Below are 25,681 nucleotides of genomic sequence, written 5' to 3'. Positions count from 1 at the left end.
AGCTGTGCTCTGTGGCTCCTTTCAATGGCGGAGACATGTTTGATGCTGTGAATGTATCTCAGCTTGGGTCATAATTTGTGTTTAATGAGGACATCTGTGAACAGGTTTCTCTAGGACACAAGCCCAGGAGCAAAGATACTGGGTCGCAGGGCAGCAAGGTATTTAGAATTTTCAAAACCTTCCAAACTGCTTCCAGGAGCCTGCCTCATTTAATGCTCATACTGGCAACGTGTAAGTGACCTATGTCCTGGGCATCCCCTCCAGAGAGCGGGGTGCCGCTGTATGCAGCCATTCTGATGGGAGTAAAGAGACACTTCGTTTTTATCTCCCAGGTGGCTGATGACTCTGCATTATCATCAAATCTCTCCTTTGATGTGTCTGTCACAGCTTTTGTCCCCCTGCTGCTGAGTCTCAATAAAAAATACAAAATAATTTCTTTTATCTTATACTTCCACGTTACAGTCCATCATCAAAGGAAGTCAGAGCAGGAACTCATGACAAGAACCAAGAGGCAGGAGCTGAACTCAGCTGTAATTTGATTTTTCATTTTCCTTAAAAAATATTTACTGTATTTTTGCTTTTAGGCATGCGTGCAGAGAGTTTCAGGAGGTCACGAGCCACCTGGCATGAGCGCTGGAAACCAAACCTGGGTCCTCTGGAAGAACAGCATCAGCCGAGCCACCTCTCCGGCCTGGTTTTCAATATTCAATCTAGGCTCCTTCTTCTTACATGACTCTCGATTGTTGCACACCAACAAAACACTAATCAGTCAGTACACGGACCCCGCGTTCATTGCTAATACATACAAATGCAATGAATTTTGTCTGTTAGTCAGATATCTGGAAACTTTCTGAATTCAATGAATGTCCTGGAATTAGAAAAAAAAAAAAAAAGAGTCTGGGATTTGAGTGTAAAAGGACTTGTCATCAGCAGCAGGCAGGCAGTCTCCTTTCTTCTGCCCAGTGTGTTTACATTTTATTTGTTTCCTTTTCTTGACTTACTGCTATGGCTTAGCCTTCTCCCGGCGTGTTAATTTGCAGCCAACCTGACACACTCATCCTATACGTCTCAAATCCTATCTTTCTCAGTAAGTGTAATCTGGACATGGGGACTTGATAGGTGCCTTTAACAATCACCACCAGTGGGTGCTGAATACGTCAAATGCTCTGCCCATCGGTTGCCTGGCCGCCTGCCATTTCATCTTTATTCTTGCAACGTTAACGCACTGTAGTGGTTGTTTGAAATCTTTTTCTTTTTTATTATTTGAGAGTTTTATATGTGTATAATGTGGCTTCATCAAATTCCCTCCCTGTCCCTTCCCCTCCAGTTTCTCCCCCATCTCCTTACCTTTGCCCTTCACAACTTCATGTGGATTCAAACAAACAAGCAAACAAAAACACTGAGCTATTTTGTGCTAGAAGTATGTGCATGTGTGTAAAGACCACTCCTAAAAACTGATTTTTCCCCTTTCCTAATGGCCACCAGTTGCCAATAGCTCCTCATCAAAGGATAGACCCTCACGAGCCCTCATTGGCCCATGCTGGAATTTCAGCTGAGTTGATCTTGTACAGGCCTTGTACACAGCAGTCATGTTGCAGCCAGCAGTCATGTTTTACTGAAGACGTCTGCTATCTCAGGCTCTTATAATCTTTCTCTTCCCTTTTCCTTTATGATCCCTGAGTCTTGAGGGGATAGAGGTGTTATAAAGCTGTCCCATGTCCCCATAACGGGGCATTCCACAGTCTCCTAATTAATTGTGGGTCTCTATTTATTGTCATTTGCTGTAAGAAGGGGTGTCTCTGGCGAGGGATGGAGGCACACTATCTGTGGGTATAAATAAAAGGACTTGCTGGGGGCGCAGTTTATCACTATGTCCACCGAGTATAATAATGATATTGGGTTCTTCCCTGAGACTTAGGACCTAGCAAGCCATGAATTTTGGCCCAGTTAATGTACCAGACAGAGGTTCCATCTTATGGAGGTTCTATTGTATTTTTAAATACAATAGAAAAATCTTGAACCAGCTTTGCACTCCTCAGTATCTCTTACTTGATCAGCGTATTGATCAATACATATATGTGTATATGTATGTGTATGTATATATGCATGTGTGTATGTAAGTGTATATGTATGTGTATATGTATGTGTATATGTATGTGCATATGTATATGTATATGTATGTGTGTATGTGTATATGTATGTGTATGTGTATATGTATGTGTATATGTGTGTGTATGTGTGTGTGTACGTGTATATGTATGTATATATGTATGTATGTGTATGTGTATATGTGTGTGTATGTGTGTGTATGTGTATGTGTATGTGTGTATATGTATGTGTTTATGTATGTGTATGTGTATGTGTGTGTATGTGTATGTTATGTGTATGTGTATATGTGTGTGTGTGTATGTTATGTGTATGTATATATATGTGTGTATGTGTATGTGTCTGTGTATATGTATGTGAATGTGTATGTTATGTGTATATGTATGTATATCCAGAAGAGGGTGTTGAACCCCATGGAACTGGAATTATAGTAGTTGTGAGCCACCCAGACTCTGGGAACCAAACTCAGATCCTCTGTAAGGCAATATTTACTCTAAACCCTCCCCCAGTATTTTTTTTTAACTTTTTTTTGTATCAGGGTAATGTTAACTTCATATATTGAACTGGTTTCTCCTGTTTGTTTTCTGTTTCAGACTGTATAGAATTGTTACTGATCCATAGTTAAATTTGTAGTAGAATTTTTGAGTATTATGAATTTAGCTTCCTTAATATTTGTGGACTGAGTGAATAGTAGCAAACCTCTGACTTTATTTTCTGTTCAGATGGTCTGTTGGATCCAAATTGACAGATTTATGTAGCGTTGTCCACGGTGTGCCTTCATGATCCCTCTGAGGTCTTTAGGGTCTGTAATAAGTTCCCATTTCATGAATGGCATTCATCTTTGCCTCCCTTTCCTTTGTGTGTAATAAGCTCCCATTTCATGAATGCTATTCATCTTTGCCTCCTTTTCCTTTGTGGGTTTTGCTAATTTGTCAATGTTGTTTGTCTCACTCATTGTGTCACTGATTTTCTTTATTCTTTAGTATTTTCAACAACAAGAACTTCTATTCTCATCTTTATTGTTTTTTATCTTTTGCTTTAATTTCTCTCTTTTTCTTAGGTTCTTTAGGTAGGGACTTAAATTTTTTGTTTGACACATTTCACTGTATGCAATTTTCTTAGCATTACTATGTCCCAAGTCCTACAGATTTTTATGTGTTGTACTTTCATTTTCTTTAATTCAATTATTTTTTAGATTTCTCTCAAGATTTCCTCTTTGACTTGTGTGTTTAAATTTTGTAAATTTGTGTGTGTGTGTGTGTGTGTGTGTGTGTGTGTGTGTGTGTGTGTGTGTGTAGGGGGGAGAGATGAATTACTAGTTCTTGGCTTGACTTTGCTATGGTTGGATAATACACTTTCTATGATTTTTACTCTCTGGAATTTGTTGAATTTATCTTATGGTTCAAGATACAATCTGTTTTGATTTGTGTTTCATTAGCACTTTAAACTGTCCACTCCACTGCTTGTGGGTGTTCTTTTGTTAGATTGCTGTATGAATTATTGGGAGAGGGACTCAAGTCTTCAACTATAACTGCCTTGGTCTACTTGTTTCTTTTCTATGATTTTACTTATTTATTTCTATTGTGCGCGTATGTGTTGGGGAGGGGATGCTCATGTCAAAGCATATGCGTAGAGGTCAGAGGACAACTTGGTGAAATTGGTTCTATTTCTTTCATCATTATGGGCATCCTAGGGGTTGAACTCAGATGGCCAGGCTTGTGAGGCAAGTACCTTTGCCTACTGAGCTAGCTTGCCAGCCCCATCAGCTGTATGCTGCAACTCTGGTGTGTGGTATAAGCACATTTAGAGTTGCTGAATGGTTGGGTCCTGCTGTTTGGTATCTTAAATCCAAGATGGAAATTCCTTCCTATTAGTATCTTTAGACTATTTACATTTAGTGTAATTATTTCTGTGTAAGGATGTATGTACGCCATTTCCCTTTCTGCATTGTTTGTTGCATTTGTACTTCCCACAGCGTGCTTGAATATTTTCTATAATTCCATTTCTGTTTAGTGTCAGTCATCTAAGTAATGTAAATTTAGTGTAAGAATATGAATCACATTGTTAGTATTTACATTTTCTCACAGGTGAATTTTCCTCTGTGGTCTGCTCAGCACCAAGACTGTTTTCCCTAAAGTGCTTTGGGTGTAAAGCAGGAAATGTGGCGGCTCATTTGGGGACAAGAAGGTTTCAGAGATGTGGAGAGAGTCTTCAAGAAGAGTCTCCCTCTTGGGAGGTCTCTGTTCTCTACATGCTCAAATCTGCACAGTCTGCTGTCCTTGAGGCACTGATGGTTTTCATACTTTGTTGTTGATCAGGACCCACTTTCCCTTATATTTTAGGATTTAAATTTTCTTGCAGCTTTGTTTTGAACAGGAATTGGTTTTGATGACTTTGTTCCCCAGGTTCCTAAAAGTAGAAGATTTGGATCCTTTGCTTTGCTTCTCCCTCAGGATAGAGCTGAGAATTTTGTTCGGTGTAGTTTATTTTTGTAAAATACCGAGGAAATATGAGATTTGAGTGGGGTTGGTTGGAAAAAGAAAGAGAAGACAGAAGACCTGGTCTGAGATACCCCACTGATCTGGATTTCACTGTAGGAGGTGGGGGCTCAGCTGTGCCAAGGATCCTCAGCAGCCATGGAGACTGGCTCAGAATTGTCCCACTGTGGGACCTGGAGGAGCAGGTTGATCAGAATTGCCCCAGGTATGTGAACACCCTTAACTAACGCTCCTGGTGTGTGAACCCCCTTCACTAACACTCCTGCTGTGTGAATCCCTTCACTAACACTCCTGGTGTGTGAACCCCTTCACAAATGCTCCTGGTGTGTGAACCCCTTCACCAGCACTCCTGGATGTATCCAAAATGGATGAGTGTAAATGGCTAGGAAGCCCTGGGTGGAGAATGAGGGACCCTGACAGTCAGGACACTGTTACTTACACTCAGCCTGTTCCTTGGTAGCCACTGAAGCAAGAGGTGGCTCACGAGAATGACTTCGGTTCTCCATTGTTGTGGCTTGAAGGTTCCTGTGTTAAAAACTTAATCCCCAAAGTCATACCTTAATACTGTCTGTGGGTAGCTGAGGGCATGCAAGCGTGGAAGCATTACTGACTTTCTGAAAAGAGGAAGAGAGAACTAACTAGCACATTTGCTGTCTCACCATGCTAGCCTCTGCCTGCCCACCCCAGAAGCTGAGTAGGCACCAATGTCAAGACTTGGACTTCCCAGCCTCCAGAATCACAAGCCAAATGAACTTTTCTTCTTTATAAATGACCTCGTTACAGGTATTTTGTTATAGCTGCAGAACATGGGCTAAGTCCATCCTATGTACTGTAGAATGGTCCATTAAGTAGAGGCCAGCAAGGTCCAGTGGACTCTCCCTACTTGCCCCTGGGTGGTGAGCTCATCTCTGCCCCCCCCCAATTGCTCCTCTGACAGCCTACTCGCTCTGCTTCGTCATGGAGTCTGTGCCACCGCCTCCCCCACCCCTGCTACCCAGCTTGCTTAGGGTTCACATGCCACCACCTCCCCCACCCCTGCTGCTGACTCCGGAATCATATCCTTTTGGCTTCAGTTCTTGCAGCCAACAAGAGCAGCCTCTGTTCCCCAAACCCCTAGAGGACCCTGCTTGGCCCAGCTCATCCTTTTGATAGAGGCCACCCATGCCTGGGCTCTTGGCAGCTAAGTGGCTATCCAGAGCTCCCCTCCCTCCAATCAGCAGAGTGGGAGGAACAGAGATGGCTGTGTGGAGACTGTGCACACAGAAGAGGAAGACATGGGGACAGAGAGAGGTCTTCTAATCCTCCCTCACCTTGGGAATTCCTCAAAGTGGACAGTGGGAGGAATTGGGTCTGGAGGTCAGTGGGACCATCCAACTGGTAGAAATTCGCAATTCCTTCCAACTCCTTAGCCTTGTCTGCTTTTGTTTAATCTGTGAATTGCTGGCTCAGTTCCAATATGATAAAGAGTCACATTTGTTAATTTTGGCATCCTAACAACGATTTTAAAATCCGAACAAAACAGAGGGAGCAGTCGTTTTAAAGCTGTAAGGCCAAGAAGAGAAGGAAGGCTGTGGTGGTTAAGTCTATAGGCTGAAACATGGAACAAAACCACTCTGGGCCATGTGAATCTTCCACCCAACCGTGGTGGAAGGTGGGAATCTTCCATCCATTTGAACAAGAAAGGGTAAGCTACTTGCACCAGCACAAGCTGCTCTCATGGCCACGCCCTGTCTAGAGCATCCTGTCTCCACAGGCAGAACACACACAGCAGGGTGTCCCTGGCCTTATTTTCAGCAGGTCAGTATGAAGTTAGAGTCCTTCCCATTCATCCTTCTGGCCATCTGGGTTGCACGGAGTCCAAAGGGACCATGTAGCTCAGTGGTGGGTGCTAGCCTTATCAGGATTTCTTCTCACCTCTGGAGATCTTTGTAGACCCAAGCACTGGCAGCAAACATCCAGAGGTTCATCCCAACTCGGCTCCTCCTCATCCATTCTCCTTTGAAACAGCCCCATGGGTTGGTTGATTTTTGGTTTTCACCATCCCTTCTTCACAGATATTGGTTCTGGTTCCTTCTCTGCTCATTCTTTGGAGGGAGGCATGGAGGCCTTCCCAGAGCCTGGAGAGTATGCATGACCCGAGGGCCACAACCATCTGTGTTCTAAGAATATTCCACCCTGCTGCATTTTCTGTTTTCTTCATTGTCAAGGTTCCCATTTGGCCGTGGCCTCTCAAGATGTCAAGAAAGTTTTCTGTGCTCTTCCTTGTATTGTTTCCGCCTGGCCATGTTTAGCACTCTTCTGACTTCTGTTCTTGGTGGAAGCATCGAATACGCATTTGTTAAAATGTTCTGTGTTATAAGCAGAAATCCTCAGAGCTCAGAGAAGTGGAGGACCATGGATTCAGGAGGAATTTCATCCAGCAGCAATGGCGGGGTTAGCATTGATGTCCTCTGGGCGTCACGCTCTCTTGGTGTCACTGGTGGCTGCACATGCTGCTCCCAACAGCCATTCAAAGGGGGCACCTTGACACCAGCTCTGCCACCCCGTGCCAAAGAAGTGGAGCCATCTCCAGCAAGAGCCCCAAGGCTCCCTACAACTCCTTTGCCTCCCTTCCACCAGAGCTTCAAGAATCACGGTGACAGGTTGCTCAGTCAGGGAAAGCGATTGCCAGCATGGAGGTCTACACAAGAGTCCTCAGCACTCATACAAAAGTCGGGTTGTGGTGGTGCAACCTATGCCCAGCACCCAGCCCTGGCGAGGCAGGGACGGCAGATCTGTGTGGCAAGCCTGCTTAGCTGAATTGATGAGGTCCTCAAAATAGTAGTAGTGGGTCAGTGCGATGGCTCATGGGGAAGGCGATTGTCTTCATGCCTGATGACCTGAGCTTAACACCACTTGATGGAAGGAAAGAACCATCTCCTGCAGGCCTCCACATATGTGCCATGGTACACCAGTAATAATTGTAATTAAAAATAAGTAAATGGAGTGCAGAGTGATAGAAAACACCAACTGCCAAACCTCTGGCTTCCACATGCAGGGACATGCACACAGACACACATAGACACACATGTGTATAAACACACATGCACATACATATATAAACATGTACACCCCCACACATACACACAAAAATGTGTACACACACACACACACACACACACACACACACACACACAAACTTGTACACACAGTTGCCCATTGCCCATTTGCCATAGGTGGCAGGCCACGGAGCTGATGTGGACGTCTCCGTACTGCTCTCATTTCAAGGCACCTTGGGAGCAGGGGCCGAACCCCATGAAATTTCCTATGAGACATTCCTTCCAGTCACTCAGCAGCCAATCTGGGCAGCCTGTGCCCAGCCTTATGGAGATCATCGAGATGGATACCTCTTGCCATGCCCTAAACCCCCCAAGGCCCCCAAGTCCCTGCACTCATCCCAGGTCTCTACAGGCTTCACACCGCCAGCCTGTTGCACAACCCTTCATTCCCACTCCTCCCCCTAAGGACCTCTACTCCCTACTCTCATAGCAGGTGGCGCTCCTCAAACCCAGGGATCATCTCACCTGTGGCATGTGGCCTGCTTCTTGCCTTGCACCATGCTGCCTTCTGGCCTTACCCCTCTGGCCTCTGTTCTCTGCTGTCTGCCCTGCAGTTGTCAGGGACTTTTCGGGTCACTACATCAGCCTCACCTCTGTGTCTTGCTGCATGGGTGGCGGTCCTTCAGTGTCTTTGCTCTGTGGTCACTGTCTGGACTTAGCACATACTAGATGATGTCAGGATTTGAAACCCTTTGTAACCGACTGTACTTTTTCCTGCAGCAATTCACCCAAGCTCTGTGTGTAACCACCCCCAACAAAACCTGAACATCATACAGAGGTCTCTGAGTCCACACCCGACAGCCAGGCCCTGGGTCTTCACCATCTCCTTCGTCTTCACCATCTTACAGACACACCCTCATGTGGGCCACAGCTTTAGACACAAAAGCAATGGAGGCACAAACTAAAACTTCTTAGGGTTGTAAGCCAAGGTGTTTTGTCTTTCAAGTCATTTCTCCTCTTTTTGTTTGTTTGCTCGTTTGTTCATTCATTTGTCACAGTAAGTAAAATGAACATACTTTGGTTCCTAGGCCCAGATTTCTACAACTAGCAATGTGTGGAGAATCAAATGTATGTCTCTCATCCTTTCTCGTCCCCTTTAGAGTGACAAGACATTTCATTTCTGCAACCCACTGGGCTTTCTGACAACATAGAGATGAAAACAGAGGGGCAACGGCAGGGCTGTGTGGGCCTCTTTATTGTTCCTGGGTGTGGGGCATTACACACAGCGTGTGGCAGTCACTTAGCTGGTAAAATATCTCAATAAATAAACAAATAAGCAACATATACACTGAACAGGGAATATAAAAGAATGGCTAGCTGAGCAGGCCATGAAGAAATAAAGAGCAGGAGTGTGCCAGCAAGAATTCCAGGCTTCCTCGGAACAGCCATGGGAGGTCTGGGGCAGGAGGGGTCTTGGGTTCTTGTTCTAAGAGCCTTGGTCCAGTTTAAACAGGTTCTACAAGAATGCATGTCGGTTTTATTTAAAAATATACATTTAAAAAGGCACTTAGAGGGAAATACAAATCCAATATATCCTTACAAATGCACTCTTGAATCTAGAGCTTTCCAGAAAGATTCCCCCAAACTAAAACCCAGGAGGATAATCCAATGATGAGGACACAAAAGTCACTGGCAGGCAGGCAGGCAGGCAGGCTGGTGCCCATCCCATGGGGCATCTCTGGGAAGGATGTGAACCTGGGTCTGCTGTCCTGCGCCACTGTTGTCCCCTCTGAACACTCAGCTGGGGCACTGGGGGCTTGAAGAGCCACGAGGTTGTCCAAGTGCCAAAAGTCAGAGCCACGGACGCGTCCAGTTCCACTTTGCCTGAGATGTGCAGGCAGGCCTGAAAGAGAAGGAGAGGGAATGAGATGGTGCATCATTTGGCCTTTGGAGAAGTATGGCCTTTCTCTGAGGGAACCTGGGGCTGCAGGTATGGAACGCCAGCTAGGTCTCATTTGTGTCACTCTCACCTTCTCCCCCTGCAGAAGCTGAGAAGGTGCAGGGCCAGACCTCAGAGTTCTCAGGCCCTGGAAGGCTGCTGTCCACTCAGCACAGCACCACATTTTCTCAGGGCCACACACTGGCTTCTGAGAGACCCAGATAGATTTCCAGTGAAGCTGCTGGGAGGCCACGGGTAGGGGTGGGCTGAGCAGCGTGGGGGGGTATGGTGAGGATGCAGGAAAACAGACAGCTGCTGGGGAGAGCTGTCCAAGGCAGAGTTCCCTTTGCAAGTTCTTGGGAGTCTATACGTATGCTTTAGATATAACTATAGATTCACAAGTCCTATGAGCAGTTCAACCCATTTCCCTCTAAGCATAAACTGACGCCAATAGCACCACAGCTTCACATCTGGATAGGTCCGTAGCTCATTTACATGCCTTTGTGGGCATGTCCCCTTTGTGGGACATGTATGTGTGTACAGGATGAGTGGAGAAAACAGTGTGTGTGTGTGTGTGGTGTGGTGTGTGGTGTGTGGTGTGTGGTGTGTGTGTGTGTGGTGTGTGGTGTGTGGTGTGTATGATACTGTATTGTGGTGTGTGATATGTGTGTAGTGTGTTGCTGTGTGTGATACTGTTTATGTGTGGCATGTGATGTATATAGTGTGTGTGTGGTATGATGGTGTGTAATGTGTGTATATAGTGTATCTGTGATGTGTAGATAGTGTATGTGTGGTGTGTGTACAGTGTGTGTGTGTGGTGTGTGATGTGTATATATAGTGTGTGTGGTGTGTGATGTGTGTATATAGTGTGTGGTGTGTATGTGTGTGCATAGTGTGATATATATATATATATATATATATATATATATATATATATATAGTGTGTGTGTATGATATAAGCTCTGTATGTATGGTGTGTGTGTGGCATGTGAGGTGTGTGTATAGTATATGTGTGGTGTGTAATGTGTGCTTATATGCATGATGTATATGCATGATGTTGCTTAGTATGTACAGAGTGGGTATGTGTGACATACATGCTCAGTGAGGTGTGTAGCGTGTATTGTGTTGGTTTCTTGTTCCCTCGGCTGTCATTGAGATATACAACTTTCTCATCACTCCAAGGTCACACAAATGATTTTTAAGTCATGTGAGCCAGTGAAAATGGAGCTTACAACTCTACTCTGACTATGATCTGGGGTAGGAACCTTCTGGGTGTCACCTAGCACAGTTGCTCCTGGTGCCACTTTCCACAGCATTCGGGTCAAATGTCATGCTCATAAACAGAGGCTGTATTCATATGCCACACACCCGTGACCTGTGAGGCAACACACTTACATGTGCATACATATATACACATATGGGCATACATGAACATACATGCATGACACACATGCCTGAAACACACCGGGTGCTCTGTGAAGAAACAGCCTCCCTTAGTGAAGGCTGATCTGGAACCAAACTGCCTAGAAGGGAGGGTGTGTCCACAGGTGACAGGGCAGAGTGACAGTTCTCTGGGGACAGGGCACCTGTGCTGGAAGGATGTCCTAGTCCTTGAGGACTCTGGTGGCTTTGACAACAGATCTCTATCACCCATCTGTGCCCACCTTGAGCTCACTGAAGATGTGCAGAGAGATGCTTAGACACTGGTCTGAGAGTCAGAAGGAGAGGGGCGGCCATTTAGTTCAAGGTCACATTACTGCCACGTGGTCCACAGAGTGAGGAGAAACATTAGTTAGCACATAAGGGATCCGGATCCCGATGGAAATATCATCCAGGTGAGTGACAAAGCCACTAAGGGTGGGAACAGCTAGGTCTGAGCCACACTCCAGGGGTGCAGCCACACTCCAGGGGTGCAGCCACACTATAGTGGTGCAGCCACACTCCAGGGCTATAGCCACAGCAGGGCTGCATCTGGCTTGTTACTGACTGTCCAGGACAGCACACCACACTACCACGCCTGCACTGGCTGTTGTGCGAGGGTCTCAGACATTCAGCCATACTGTTCCCAAAACCTGAGCTCTGTGAGGGGTTTTTCAAAGCTCCCAAATACTTTCCCATGGAATTAGAACAACAATGTGGAAAGTCTAAAATTTTCCCTAAAATTAGGCACAGACAGACAGACAGACAGATGAGCAGATGGTGTGTGAGTGTGTGTGTGTGTGTGTGTGTGAGTGTGTGAGTGTGTGTGTGTGAGTGTGTGTGTGTATGTGAGTGTGTGAGTGTGTGAGTGTGTGAGTGTGTGTGTGTGAGTGTGTGAGTGTGTGTGTGAGTGTGTGTGAGTGTGTGTGTGTGAGTGTGTGAGTGTGTGAGTGTGTGTGTGAGTGTGTGTGAGTGTGTGTGTGTGTGTGTGTGTGTGTGTGTGTGCTTGCTTGCTGCTCTTTCCTCCCTCCCTCCTCCTTTATTTTTCAAGTTCAGAGTACTCCAAATATTTAAGCCTTTTAAAGTGGTCCCGGGCAGAGAGTCAAAGGCTGTTCTATTGGTGAATGTGGTTATAATTAGATAATTAATGGGGGGGAGTTAAATGGAAGCCTTCCTCAGTGGGAGGAAATAATTACAACAGCTTTTGATATCTGAGCTGAGCCAGCCCACCAGGGGAAGCACAGGATAGTCCATGAAAAGCACAGAATGGCAGGGCCTGTCCCAATAGGGTAGGTTTTGGGGTTGGCTTCATCTGCCGGAGGGTCCTGGGGCTCAGGCAGAAGCAAGTGGCAGGTTCATTAGTCTTCTTGACTGAGAGCCTCCCAGCCTAACCCGCTTGATGTCACCTTGACCCCCACATGTCTGTAGACATGGGCAAATGTAAAACATCTGGGCTCAAGATGGCCTCGCCACTGAAGGGCTACCCGAGCCCCATGCGTGAGCCTCCTGTGGCTCACTCTGGTTCTACCTGGCCCCAAGCAGGCTACATAGCTGCTGCAGCTGGGCTAAGAGCAGTGCTCAGTGGCCCCTGAAGCAAACCGCTGGGTGCTAAGAAACACATAAGGGCCTCGTGCTAGCCAAGGGAAGGCATGGCACACTGGCTGTGAAGTCTCTGTCTACTACCTGTCTGTCCTTCCATCTGCCCTTCCTCCCTCCCTCTCTCTCTCCCCTCCCCCCCTCCCATCCGTGTGCACATTCGTCCACCTCCCAGCATGTACTGAGCTTCTGGCATGTGCAAAGAATGGTGCTGGCTGCTGAGATGGCTGAGATGAATCAGAGTCTGACGGCAAAAGAAACACATATATAAACTAGACACTGAAAACTCAAGGGCAGTGCAGGCCAGATGCTGCTGCTGCAGAGGAGACTTAGCTGGACTGTCAGAAAGAGCACACAGAGTGCACGTGCACACACACATGCGTACACAAGGAGACATATGCACGAACACACATGCATACACACAGACATGCATGCACACACAGACATGCATGCACGCATATGCATAAGTACAAACATACAAACATGCATATACACACAAATGCACACACATGCACACATGCATAAACATACATGCATGCATGAACACACATGCATCCACACAGACATGCATGCACACACAGACATGCATGCACGCATATGCATAAGCACAAACATACACACATGCATGTACACACAAATGCACACACATGCACACATGCATAAACATACATGCATGCATGAACACACATGCATACACACAGACATGCATGCACACACAGACATGCATGCACACATATGCATAAGCACAAACATGCACACATGCATAAACATACATGCATGCACACCGACACATGCATACATGCACACATACACACATGCATGTACACACAAATGCACACACACATGCACACATGCATAAACACACATGCATGCACACTGACACACATGCATGCACACATACACATATACACATGCATGCATACACACACATGCACACAACACATCTGGGTTTCTCATGTGGTGCCCCAAGAGGTGGAAGAGGAAGTGGCCACAGAACCATGGCTGTGGCCATCATCTACAGCACAAAGAAGGCCAGAGTTAAGGTATTAACTGACGCCTTTGCCCCTAGAATGAGAAAAGGATGAACTTTTGGCTCCACTGGACCTAAAGGCATTTCAGTTTGCTCAAATGGGTCAGCCCCTGCCAATCTGCTCCTACTGTCCCGCTTTCCATCTCCTATGCTAACATTCTGCTATCTCTAAAGCCAAGACCCTCTCAACTCCTGATTCCAGTCCCGGAAGAGGCTGGGGAAGTGGCAGGCTGGGTAGGACGTCAGCTAGACTAGAAGCTGGGGGTGGCATCAGCCCACATGGATCCCGTTGCTCATCCCACTTGGGGAGCATTTGGGCTTCAGGAGAGCCCTGTCTACCAGTTGGGGCCCTTCCCATCCTGGATGAGTCTGGACACAGCTTCTGGAGCTGGCCACACCAACCACCAATGGGAGGCTGGAAAGAGGGAGCAAATAGCATCATCAGTCAGGAGCCCCTAAACTCCAAGCAAACAGCTAGCAGAGAAGACACATCACACACATGGGGTCATGAGCAGACTTCCATGTGGGGCACCCACTAAGAGGCCCCAGTGAAGGATGTGATCTGCTTTGAATGAGAAAGAGCAGGTTGGAAACTATCAAAACAGACTCTCAGGAGCCCCAGAAAGCGTAGGGATGGCGTGGCTTTAATCAAGGAGGGAGCAAATGGGAAAGTAGATGCTGAGGAGCAAGTCCTGAGGTCAGACACCGCTGGGGCCTCCCTGTCCTGGAGGTGGGTGCCAGTCACTAAGGAGAGATCAGGGAGATCCCCTCAGCCAATAAAAAGCAAAGCCTTTGGATTAAAGGGAGACTTGGGTCTGGCCATGCCACAAATAAGGTTCTGTATTGGAGACTAAGAAAAACCTATGGGAATTCAGACACAAAAAGGAACAAGACCTGTCAGACTCACAGTGGCTTCCCACCTGTGTCCCCTACCTGACAATTCTAGTTCAGTCTTGGTGGGAAAAAGAAGTCACCATGGAGGCTGGGAGTCCCCAGCTATGGAACCGAGGGGAACCTGCTTGTGTCAGCTTTTGCCGCCACAAGTGTGACAAGGGACAGTACATACACCTGCACTGCCAAATGGAGGGTGGCAAAGAGGGGGGACTGCAGAGTCACTGTGGGCTGGGCTGGGAGACTGGCAGACTCTGGAGCGGCCTCTTAGGTTGGGATACCTGAGGGTGCTGGAAACCCTGATTGTGTCTTCACGAGGTTGCAGCAGGAAATGCCATGAGCAGGTACTCGAGCTGGGAGGTCCATCTGTGAGCTGCCCCGCCCCATTATAGCACTGCCTAGGCTGCCCTGAAATTTGCAAGCTTCCCGCATCCCAAGTGCTGTGGTTACAAGTGTGAGCCATCATTCCCAGGGTCATTCTCCTAATTGCTGAGATGTTCTGTATCCAAAACTCAGCGAAGAAAATTCAGGAAGGGATTTAATAGACATCAAAGGACAGTAGTTCCTACCTTTGTGACTTCGGTTATTCCAGAATGTAAGCAAGAGGGTGAATTTCCTGTATTTTTTAAAGTCATGCCTATTTATTTTAGAGCCTAATTTTTAGAACCATTTTAGGTTGATAGCATGGAGATTTTCCCATCTATGCTCTGAATTCATGCAATTACAGCTTTCCTGCCACAAAACACAAACACAGCCAGACACCCATGCAATGGTACAAGAAACACCAACACAGCCAGACACCTGTGCGATGGTATAAGAACCAAAGGATGGAGCACTCACCCATGCATCTGAATGGAAAATGCTAAGACATCAACAAACCAACAAGCTTCTGTTGCTTTGGTTAATGTTGGAGGTAAGGTCTCAGAATGTAGCCCAGGCTAGCCTTGAACTCTCAAGCCTCCTACCTCAGCCTTCCAAATGCTGGGATAACAAGTGTTGATCTCAGTGGTGTTTTTAAGAACCAATTCCAAAAGACCAAAAATGTTAAATTCGGGAATTCAGAATGAATAGCAAGCCACAAGGAAACCTGGGGAAGGAGGGCCAGTGAAAGTCCCTACATCGAGGTCAGGGTGACAAGTCTACCCTGAGCTAATCCCCAGCATCTACTCAAGAGTGGGGAGGGCTTGGGGATGTGGTTCACCTTCTCTGGGCAAAAACACTAAGCAGGAGCAAAGATGGGCTCCAGTGTGTGGGAACTCTGAGGGTCATGGGGACATTTAGTGTCAGTGCTCAGGCTGGCCATGTCCCCATGATGGTGAAAGCCTGGAGGAGAGGAGGCTACTCTTTCCCTAACTGAAGCCCTATACCAGCTGTAGTAGTTTGGATGAGAATGGCTCCAAAGTCATTTGACCCTTAGTGTCATTCCATCTCCCTTGGTGGAAAAATGAGGGAAGGATAAGAAGGTGTGGCCTTGTTGGAGAAGGTGTGTCACTGGGGGTGGGCTTTGAAATTTCAAAAGCCTATGCCAGGCCCAGTCTCTCTCTCTCTCTCTCTCTCTCTCTCTCTCTCTCTCTCTCTCTCTCTCTCTCTCTTTCTCTCAATCAGGATGTAAACTTCCAGCTACTGCTCCAATGCCATGCCAGTCTGCTTCCCACCACGATGACCATGGACTTTGAAACTGTAAACCAGTCCCCAGATAAATGCTTTCTTGAGTTGCCTTGGCCATGATATTTCATCATAGCAATAGAAAAGGAACCAAGACACTTGCCAACAGCACCTGATTTGCACTTAGTAGCTGTTGAGAGAGACACAGTGAAGAGACCAGAGAGGACCTAGCAGCTCCCAGAGCTTAGAACAGGGCCCCCCACCATGCCTGGTGAGCAGTGGCTTCCTATCGCAGGAGAATGACAGGCCTGGACCAGGGTGGGCTGAGAACAGCTCAGGCAGAGGCATGAGTAATTGTAGGAAGGCATGCTTTACTATGCCAGTGGCAGCCTCATGCTGGGGTGGGGCACAGGTCCTGTCTGCGGACCTCATACTCCATATGGTAGGGAGACAAGGGAGCCTCAGAAATCTCAGCTGTCACCTGCTACAGAAGGACAGCTGGTGAAGACCAGACTGGCATTACTAGGCTAAGAGATGACACTGCTGACACCACTCTCAAACCAGCCCCATTCCCTGCCACCTGAGTGAGCCTCCAAGGCCCCAAGACCAGGAGTCTGTGCTGGCATGTGTGCCTTCTCAAAGCTGGTCATCAGAGAGCGTTTCCCACCTTGACAGAGGGGCAGAAGGGGCCCTGGGTGGGAGGCAAACTACCCCCCTCTGGCAGCTGCAGGGCTCAGGCTGGCACATCGTAGCATAGTGAGCCACCTGAGTCTGGATTCTGCTCCTCAGAGTGTGACTCAGGAGCCTCTCAGCTGTCACTTGGGATCTCAGATCCACACATGCACAGATCAAAATCCCCAGCTCTCCTAGGCTGCTTCACATCCAGGAGCAGCTCAGCCCTGTTCAGAGGAAAACTGAGAGTGAAACAGCCCATATCACACAGTTTAGACTGAGATGGTCCATATCACACAGGTTACACTGAGATGGCCCATATCACACAGGTTACACTGAGACAGCCCATATCACACAGGTTACACTGAGACAGCCCATATCACAAGGTTAGATTGAGATAGCCCATATCACAAGGTTAGACTGAGATAGCCCATATCACACAGGTTAGACTGAGATGGCCCATATCACACAGGTTAGACTGAGACAGAACATATCACACAGGTTAGACTGAGACTGCCCATATCACACAGAAGGTTAGAGTAGTGGCAGAAACAAGAATGTGGGCATTTTGCTGTCCTTTGTCTGGGTCTGGCCTGTTGGGAGCCAGGAAAATTCCATTAGGAAATTTCCACCTGTTCGGGTATGCATTGAATTGTGAATGCTAGCTGATTTTCTATTGAATAGCATGGCCTCAGTGGGGGAATGTCCCCTAGTTTGCATCTCTACAGGACTAAGTATTTGAATAGGCCTGCACCAGGGTGGAGGGTGAGGGGTATAAGTAGCAAGTGAGATCAGAGAGAGAATTAGGAGCCATGAGGCAGAGGAGTCCACAAGAGAAGAGAGAAATGGCTTCAGGGTCAAGGAAGCATGGTTAGGAAGCAGCCAGGAAGATGCTGAATAAAAAAGGTGGCGCACGTCTTTAATCACAGCACTTGGGAGGCAGAGACAGGTGGATCTCTGTGAGTTCGAGACCAGCCTGGTCTACAAGAGGTAGTTCCAGGACAGCCTCCAAAGCCACAGAGAAACCCTACCTCAAAAAAGAAAAAAAAAAAAAAAGGAAAGACTCCAGTTTTGCAGCATGGAACTGAGAGCTCTCTAAAGATGACAAGATGCCTGTGTTTGGTCTTTATTGCCGTTGGGTTGCTAGGAGTTCCCAAGTCCACACTCCCCCACTCAGGCAGAACCTCGTGGCCACCGTGGTTTGGGGCTGAGACATGCCGGGCCACGACACTGGCCCCCAGCCTAAGGTGGTGCCAGTCAGTTTCAAGGATCTCAGAGACATAGGCCATGGGTTTCTTAGGACAGCCTCATGTGGGCCATGCCATGGACACTGCTAAAGGCGCTCAGTGATCACCCATCTGAAAACGGCATGCACCAAGATGCTCGGGATAAGCACTGAGTCACCTCACTTAGCCGAAAGCCTTCCCTTCCACTGGATAAGAGTGTCAAGGAGAGCGCTAGGCCTCTGAGGGGGACCAGCCCTGGGCAGCCTCAGGCCTGCAGCCAGCCCCAAGCTCCACACAACTCACCCCTGTCGCAGCCTCCCCCAGAAAGCTGTCTTTTTGACAAATGTGTGTGCACAGCCAGGGAGGAAGCAACATGCTTTGCTTCTAAAGGCAGAATCTTCTTCCATTCCAGATCCTCGCAGCCAACTCAGCTCAGAGCAAGGCAGGGCAGGGCAGAGATAGTGAATAACTGCAGACAAAGGGGCCACCTCTCAAGAGCCGTAAGCCAGGTTAGCCTGGCCTCTTAGGGCTCCAGCAAGTTAAGAACGGTGGCCCAGCTCCCTTGCTGGATGCTGGGTACTAGGAATTGGGTGCTAGGTGCCGGGTGGGAGTGACCAGTGGAGACTTATGGGATAAATGGGAGGTGTACAAGCCAGGCCTCCTTCCCTCCCAGACAATACTCTGCGCACGCATACCTCTGAGTACCCTCTGGATGACTTGGGTGGTGGGGAGGTCATATGGGCAAAATCACAGAGCCACAAGATTGGCCTCAAAAAACCTGGCCCACGGCCAGGCTGAGTGAGCCCCTGAAACAGGAACAGTGGCTGAAAGAGACCTTCCGAGGAGTTTGAAGGTGGGGGTGGGGGCACTTCTCCAGGATGAAGGATGTCAGTGGGGCCATGGAGCAGGGACAGAGACAGGCTGTTCTTTCTCTGAGGCAAATGAAAATCGCAAAGCAATGGGCCTTCTGGGATTCATTTGTTTTTATAGTTTCCTCTGGGTGGCTGTGCCCGGGCTCCTCGCAGGAGGTTCCTACCCTTCAAAGGGCTATTGTAGCACTTGCCTACCTGAAGCAGTGACTGTGTGGTCTCCTTTGTGGGCTTCTGGACCCTGTTTCTAGAGAGCTGGGCCAGAGCTTGGCTGTGTATCCCATCAGAGGAGGAGGAGGAGGCTGAGACACTAGCCACAGTGCTCTGCAAAGGTGGCCAGAGAAGAGATGGGGGGCTGCCCTGGTGGCAGAAGGTGTCCTTTCATCTCTAGGATGCCAGGCTTCTCTACCTCCCTGTCATAACCCACTGATGACATCCCATCTCCTGCATGCACGAAGCTCCCAGAGTGCCAGGGAGGGGATGGCGGTCTCCAAAACCCTCCCAGGTTCAGAGTGAGGCTCAGAAATACATGTGCAGTGTTGGGACCTGTTACTCGGATTCTGCTGCAGCTGGGGTGGCCTTGGGAAGGGTGACCCCAGCGCACCTGTGAGGTGAAGCCTCTGTGTTCTCTGGCGATCTCTGGGTGACAATATCCTCCATTTTTGAACCCACACAGCTGAGTGACATGAAGAAAGGATTAGGGTGAAGGTGGGCAAAGGTGGCCAGACAGGTCTTCCCTGCCCCTGCCCTCTCTCTAACACCGTCATCCATGCATGCAGAAGCCCTGGGGTTTCTGTGTGTGACAAAGGGGACCCCCCACCCCCCCATCGCCACATTTCTCTTTCTCATTCCCACTTCCCTCCCCCTCACTGTCATTAGACTTGACTCTCTCCTTCAGGGACTTCAGGCCGACCTTTGTTTGTTTGTTTGTTTGTTTAGGTGAATTCAATTTAATAACATTTGACTTGCTTCACACTGACAAACTATTATTGTAACATATATCTACTTCAAGTATTGTTTACTAGGTGCTCTGCAGTATTTGTGTGTAGTCTTCAAAACTTGGAATGTATTTAGCATTAGAGTATGTCTCTATTTGTGCAGATTTTCTTTTTCTTTTCTTTTTTTTAAAATTTATTTATTAGTTCTAGTTAGGGAACAAGCTTGTTTCACATGTAAGTCCCTTCTCTCTCTCTCTCTCTCCCCTCACCCCATCCCTCCTCCCCCACCCCCAGCCTACCCCCACCCCACCACCCACCACTCCCCAGGCTGGGTAGGGCCCTCAACGGGGGCTCTGCAATGTCCACCAAATCTTCCTGTGCTGGTCCTGGGCCCTTCCCCATGTGTCTAGGGCCAGAGTGTATCCCTTCACGTGGGATGGGCTCTCAAAGTCCCTTCTTGCATCAGGGAAAAATACTAATCCACCACCAGAGGCTCCCTGGAGTGCAGAGGCCTCCTTATTGACATCCATGTTCAGGGGTCTGGATCAGTCTTGTACTGGCCTCCCAGACAGCATCTGGGGTCGATGTGCTCTCCCTTGTTCAGGCCAACTGTTCCTGTGGGTTTCTCCAACCTGGTACAGACCCCTTCGCTCTTCATTCCTCCCTCTCTTCAACTAAATTCCCGATTTCAGCTCGGTGTATATCAGTGGATGTCTGTCTCTGCTTCCATCAGCCACTGGATGAGGGCTCTAGGATGTCAGGCCTACTTTTTTGAATGGTACAACATCACCTGAGAAGGGTGAGGTTTGCCAGGGTCACTGAAGGACCATTTTCTGCCCATCATCTACTGATGACCCCGCATCCCAGGAGCTAAGCCAATCCCTTTAACCATCTGGTGGGAGCTGCCACAGCCCCCCCTGTTTTACTGGAAGCCTCATGCTCAGTGACACCTGACTTTTCTTCCTCATAGGCCATCGAGAGGCTGAAAGTGGGGGGGCATTCCTCAGCCTCAGAACCACAATGAGCCAGATCACCAGACAGAAGTTGACCCCTTTCCAAGCCCTGTGGCTTCCATATCCAGGAACTATTTCACCACTGACTTATGACTTCCCCAGATGTCACTGAATCAGCTTCCACATAAAACCCAGGGGAGAGAGAGGAGAATGAAAAACTGCCCCATCCCAGTCTGGTGGTGACAGAGGCTCCTTCAGGGACCATCAAGTCAAACATTGTCATCTCATAGACAGAGAGAACATAGGACACAGGTGGGCTAAGATGGGCAGCCAGAACTCAAGTCTTAGCCAGAAACACTATTTCATATGCAAGGTGCTTGACAGGCAAGCACAAACTCTGGGGTGTTAGCTTAGCAAATGCATTCCTGGTCAGCCCCTGCAACAGCACCTGCTCAACAGAATCTGAAGGATGGTTGCATGCATGCAGCATGCTGAGATGACCACAGCTGGGACTGTCCTGAACCAGCTCACTGCTCACTTTGGGGACAGACAGTTCAACATAGCATTACAGCAAACATGCTGTAAGTATTCTAATGAAGTAGTTATGTAAGTCCACCCAGGACTACAGTGCTGAGGTATGAAATACAGTCCACATACATCCCAAATGCACAATTCCAGTGAAGTACTGCAAGTTATTGAAAGCCTCAACACTATCGGGGGACAACAAGAAGTGCTGAGACAGAGAAATGAGGTCCAGTCAGTCAGGTGAGGGTGAGGATCTGAGTTGGGCCAGTGTCACTTTGGGGAGGGATCAAAGATACATGTGACAACGTGGAGACAGACATGTTACAAGCACAGATATATTGGATATGCATTGCAGAGCTAAGTCTGCTTAGGTGAGACGTGCCCCAATGATGGGGGATCCCTCAGTGGCCCAGAAGATCGGGGACACAGACTCAACAGAGTCAGTAGGGAGTCACAGAGGCCAGGTAGATTAGCTCACACAGACCCACGAGTAGCTCAGCTTCCAAAGCAGCTCCATAGAAGAGAGAGAAATACAAGCATCCATGTGAAAGCTGGGTGACTTACTGTGCTAGGATTTGAATCTGGGCCCCTGGGGTCCAATTCTGCAGCTTTATGCTTCCTGCCTATGATAGAATTCACAGAGCAAGCTGAGAGAAGGGTCTGGGGATGAGCATTCTTGTAAGTGGGGACCTACTGCAAGAGGCATCCAGGAGGGAAAGCAGGCAGGTAGCAGCCCAGCTGTCCAGAAGACTGGGCCAGCAGTACAAGAGCAAAGAGGACTTGGTCCAGTAAGAGAGGGAGGCAAGAGCAGAGAGGAAGAGGACTTAGGAACAGTCTCTCCATGCAGAGAATGTATCCAGACACTGGTGGCTGACACTTGGTCCCTTTAATGTGCCAGGCCCTGTGCATTTTTTGGCTGAAGGCATGGGACACTCTCACTAAGCAGGTGCTTGGGGTCCACATTTTAACCCAAGCCCTGCCCTCTGAGATTCTGAAAGTCAGTGCACAGTCCCAGTAACCAAGTGGAGGGGCAAAGAGGAGGGAGGCAGAAGCAGGCGTCCAGCAATCCTCACACAAGGCTCAGGGACATAGAGCCAGGAGAGTTGGGGAAGGGCCCTGTGATTGTTTCCCTGGGCAGATGCCCTGACACCTCAGATTACTACAGTGAAGCAGAGAGATCCAGGAATATGTTCATAATTCCTAATTTTTAAATTAATGTTCTTGAATTAAAATTCCACATTCATAAGTGGAGGGTTATTGAAATAAGCTTCATGGGTTTATTTTCCTTTCCAAGTGTTTTTTGAATAGGAAACCAATTATCCTGTATTTTCCTGAACAGTGAGCTCTATCTTAAGTACCAAGTGGTATGAGTGAACATGCACTCATCTCTGGTCATATTTCTAGAGAAGAAAACCTTGGTGGGGACCAGTTATGAACTATGGGATGCAGAATGGTCCTGATTTCTAGAATACTGAGAGAAAATGGAAACTATGTACTTGCTAACAGCAAACAATACAACTTATGTCTTTATTGTCATTTCCTGGAGCACCTCCTTGGCTCTGTGGGTATGGTTTTTCAGGGTGATTGTTTCTGAAAGAACTGTAGGTATGATCACAAGAGTGACAGGTAACCTATTGACCCAGAAAATGACATTCTTGGTGGTCTTGCCTCCCTGGCCCATGCAGAGACCACATGGGCTTTTGCCCAAATGTCCACCTGCACCACAGGTTGACTTCACCCCCACAGCACCTCCTTTAGTGTTTTTTTTTTCACGCATCTTACTTGATGGTATGCACAAAGGTGGGCTTGCACTCCTTAGGGTCTACATGGAGGCACAGGCTGAGTTGGATCCCCTTCCATGTAAGCATTCCTCCAATTCTTTACGTGCCAGGTATCCCATGGACCTGGTGTGTCTCCCTCTGCAAGCTTTGCCTGATCTATAAAATTGGCAGTGCAATGTTCCCAGGAGGTGAGAAGACACTTGGCATGTGGCTGGTGCTCACTGCAGGCTAAAAACTCTCTAAGAGACCCATGAGTTCCAGAGCAGTTACTAACAAATGAGGCCACCAGTCCATGAAGGAGGAGTACTGCCCCAAGTCACATACACTGGCTTCTCTGGGATTCTAGGTAGCCATTCCTCCCAGGTGACATAATACTAGAAACCACTGATGTCTGAGTATAAGCAGAATTTTCTCTGAAAGCATCACTCAACAGCAAATATCTCCATACAAAACAAGCATAACAATTCTGCTCTAGGCCAGAAAGCAGGGGCTGAGGAGATAGGTTGTCTGTCAAGGACTTTCATGCCTTGGTTTCACACATACTGGACACACAGAATCATCCCTGGGTACCTCAGGACCCCCAGAGAACATCAACATCTGTGAGCACTTAAGTCCCTCATAAGAAATGGAACAGTATTTGTAGAGTGCACACACATTCTCCTGTAGACATCAGCAAAAGAGGTTTCTATGCTTTGAAGAAAAACACAGAGCATGCCATAGGCTTTACATCATCTCTTGATATATGGGCTATGATAAAGGCTGTGTACATGGTTGTCAATACTGTGTGGCTTAGTGAAAGTTCTATACATTCTCAGGACAGACAAAATCACTTTTGACCGTTTCCAATTCTAGATTGATAGGATTTGTACATATGCATATGTATGCATGTGTGTGTGTGTGTGTGTGTGTGTGTGTGTGTGTGTATTGCATGTGTGCACACATCTATACAAAACACCATGCACACATGTGTAGGCACACATTCATATATACACACACTCACATGCACACATAGATTTACATATATTTACATATATATGCATGGTACACACACACACACACACACACACACACAATCTCTAAAAAGGGTACCTTAGGCCTCAAGTTTTCTCTAGTTGTTATTTACTGAGTTCATGGGTTGGTGCAGGGATTTTGAACGGCAAGGTGCAGTCTAGTTCACCACCAGGAAGTCGGTGTGAATAAAGGGAACTGAGTCAGTCAGTCAGACCCAGTACCAGTTCTTGGCTGGCTTCCACCTCCCTCCTCTTTCTGCCCCCTGGGACTCCAGGGGCATCCATAGGTCTGCTGGTAGGAGAAGGGTCCCCTGCACTGGAGCCAGCTGCAGCTCAGAAGGTGGAGTGTGTGGGCATGCCCAAGGAGGACACTATGAATGGTCTCTGTGTGCCTGCAAACACCCCCAGTTTCTTTGTCTCTGATGGACATGGTCTGGGACGTCATTTATGGGACTCTTAGATGCACAAACATGTCTTTGCACTTTTCTCCTATTGAGAGGGACAATATTCCTAAGTTTGGAAGCCTGAGATGACTTTTATCGAAATTATAGCAAAGCTCACAGCCTGAGATACCAAACAAGATCTTGGAACCAACAGAGAGCTGAGGTGCCACCTGCAGGATCCAAATGTTTGCTGCAAACTTCATGACAAAACCCTGTCCTGACTGCCCATTAAACGCTTTTAATTAAGAGCTGAACTCCATCGTAACATCCCATAGTCAGTTCTTTTGCCAAATGGATCCCATGAATATGCAAAATGGTTTTAATGTTAATTTTATAAGCGAGTTCAGCCATCTACTCTGGGGCCTTGATCCAAAAATCCACCTTCCCTCCCAGGTTCTCTTTAATCAAGCTTGGTCAGTAAATAGATGTGATGCAGATGTCCTGTGCGGCTTTAAAGAATTCAGGTTGAATTCACTTTAAACAAAACACTGCCCTGCAATCAAATAAAATGGATGAAAGTAAACCAAGAGGGGGAAAAATCAACAAAACCCTCACCCGAGGCAGGACTCTGAAAATAAGGTAATAAATCTGAACCACAGATAAAAACTTGAAACAACGCTTATGGAAAGTGCAAGATGACTAAAGCTTTTCAGCCTTCTAATCTTGTGACTGTAAGGAAATCTGATCCCCGAGGGCTACGTCCAGTGCTCACATAAAGTCCTGGCTGAACCCTGGCATAGTTTCACAATTTGTGATAGCTGGAGTAAGAAGAGCCTTCCACAGCTGAGCTCCTGGAGTATGGATCTTAAACGGCTCTCTGTATCCAGTTCTCCAGGAGGACGCGCCTCTCACAAAGCGAGCATTTCACAAACCGTGCGTACAGGTAAGATTTTTCAGGAGACATGTGACCGCGATGCATTCTGGGATTGCTTTCCCTGGCAGCAGTGCGGTCCTGTCAGAGTTAGGTCTCATGGCAACAACAAACAAGCCCCTGAATCTCGAGGTTTAGTGCCGCCTTCTTTCAATTCTGGCTTACTTGGGTTGGCACACCTCTGCTCTATCTACACAGTCAGGGCGGGCTCAGGCTGGACTCCAACATCATATGGCTACACCATGCATCATTTTCAGGAACTAGGGGCAGC

At 47.5% G+C, this 25,681-nt stretch overlaps 1 protein-coding gene and 2 long non-coding RNA genes across 5 annotated transcripts in view; 2 read left to right on the top strand and 1 right to left on the bottom strand.

The window, feature by feature from the left end:
* The first annotated feature begins 2,464 nt into the window (after positions 1 to 2,464).
* LOC107977438 lies at positions 2,465 to 8,768 on the top strand. 2 transcript variants are annotated; one of them, XR_003481598.2, is made up of 3 exons: positions 2,465 to 4,809; positions 5,292 to 5,387; positions 8,423 to 8,768. It is a non-coding gene; the product is annotated as an uncharacterized LOC107977438 (long non-coding RNA). The 2 variants fall into 2 exon arrangements; XR_004768744.1 differs by lacking the exon at positions 8,423 to 8,768 and adding an exon at positions 6,812 to 8,090.
* A 391-nt stretch (positions 8,769 to 9,159) lies between these two features.
* LOC113831658 (twist-related protein 2) overlaps positions 9,160 to 25,681 on the bottom strand; it is a 48,597-nt gene continuing 32,075 nt past the window's right edge. For both annotated transcript variants that reach the window (XR_003481596.2, XM_027397607.2), the window contains one exon: positions 9,160 to 9,545. The gene's annotated coding sequence lies outside the window, so the exon portion shown is untranslated. The remainder of the gene's footprint in view (positions 9,546 to 25,681) is intronic.
* Positions 25,015 to 25,681, top strand: part of LOC113833602 — a 39,818-nt gene continuing 39,151 nt past the window's right edge. Inside the window, exon 1 of the long non-coding RNA XR_004768743.1 lies at positions 25,015 to 25,422. This is a non-coding gene — a long non-coding RNA (uncharacterized LOC113833602). The remainder of the gene's footprint in view (positions 25,423 to 25,681) is intronic.

The sequence above is a fragment of the Cricetulus griseus genome, chromosome 2, assembly GCF_003668045.3.
Source record: "Cricetulus griseus strain 17A/GY chromosome 2, alternate assembly CriGri-PICRH-1.0, whole genome shotgun sequence".
Classification (NCBI taxonomy): Eukaryota; Metazoa; Chordata; class Mammalia; order Rodentia; family Cricetidae; genus Cricetulus; species Cricetulus griseus.
Note: the sequence above shows the minus strand (reverse complement) of the source record. Positions and strands in the feature narration are given on the sequence as shown.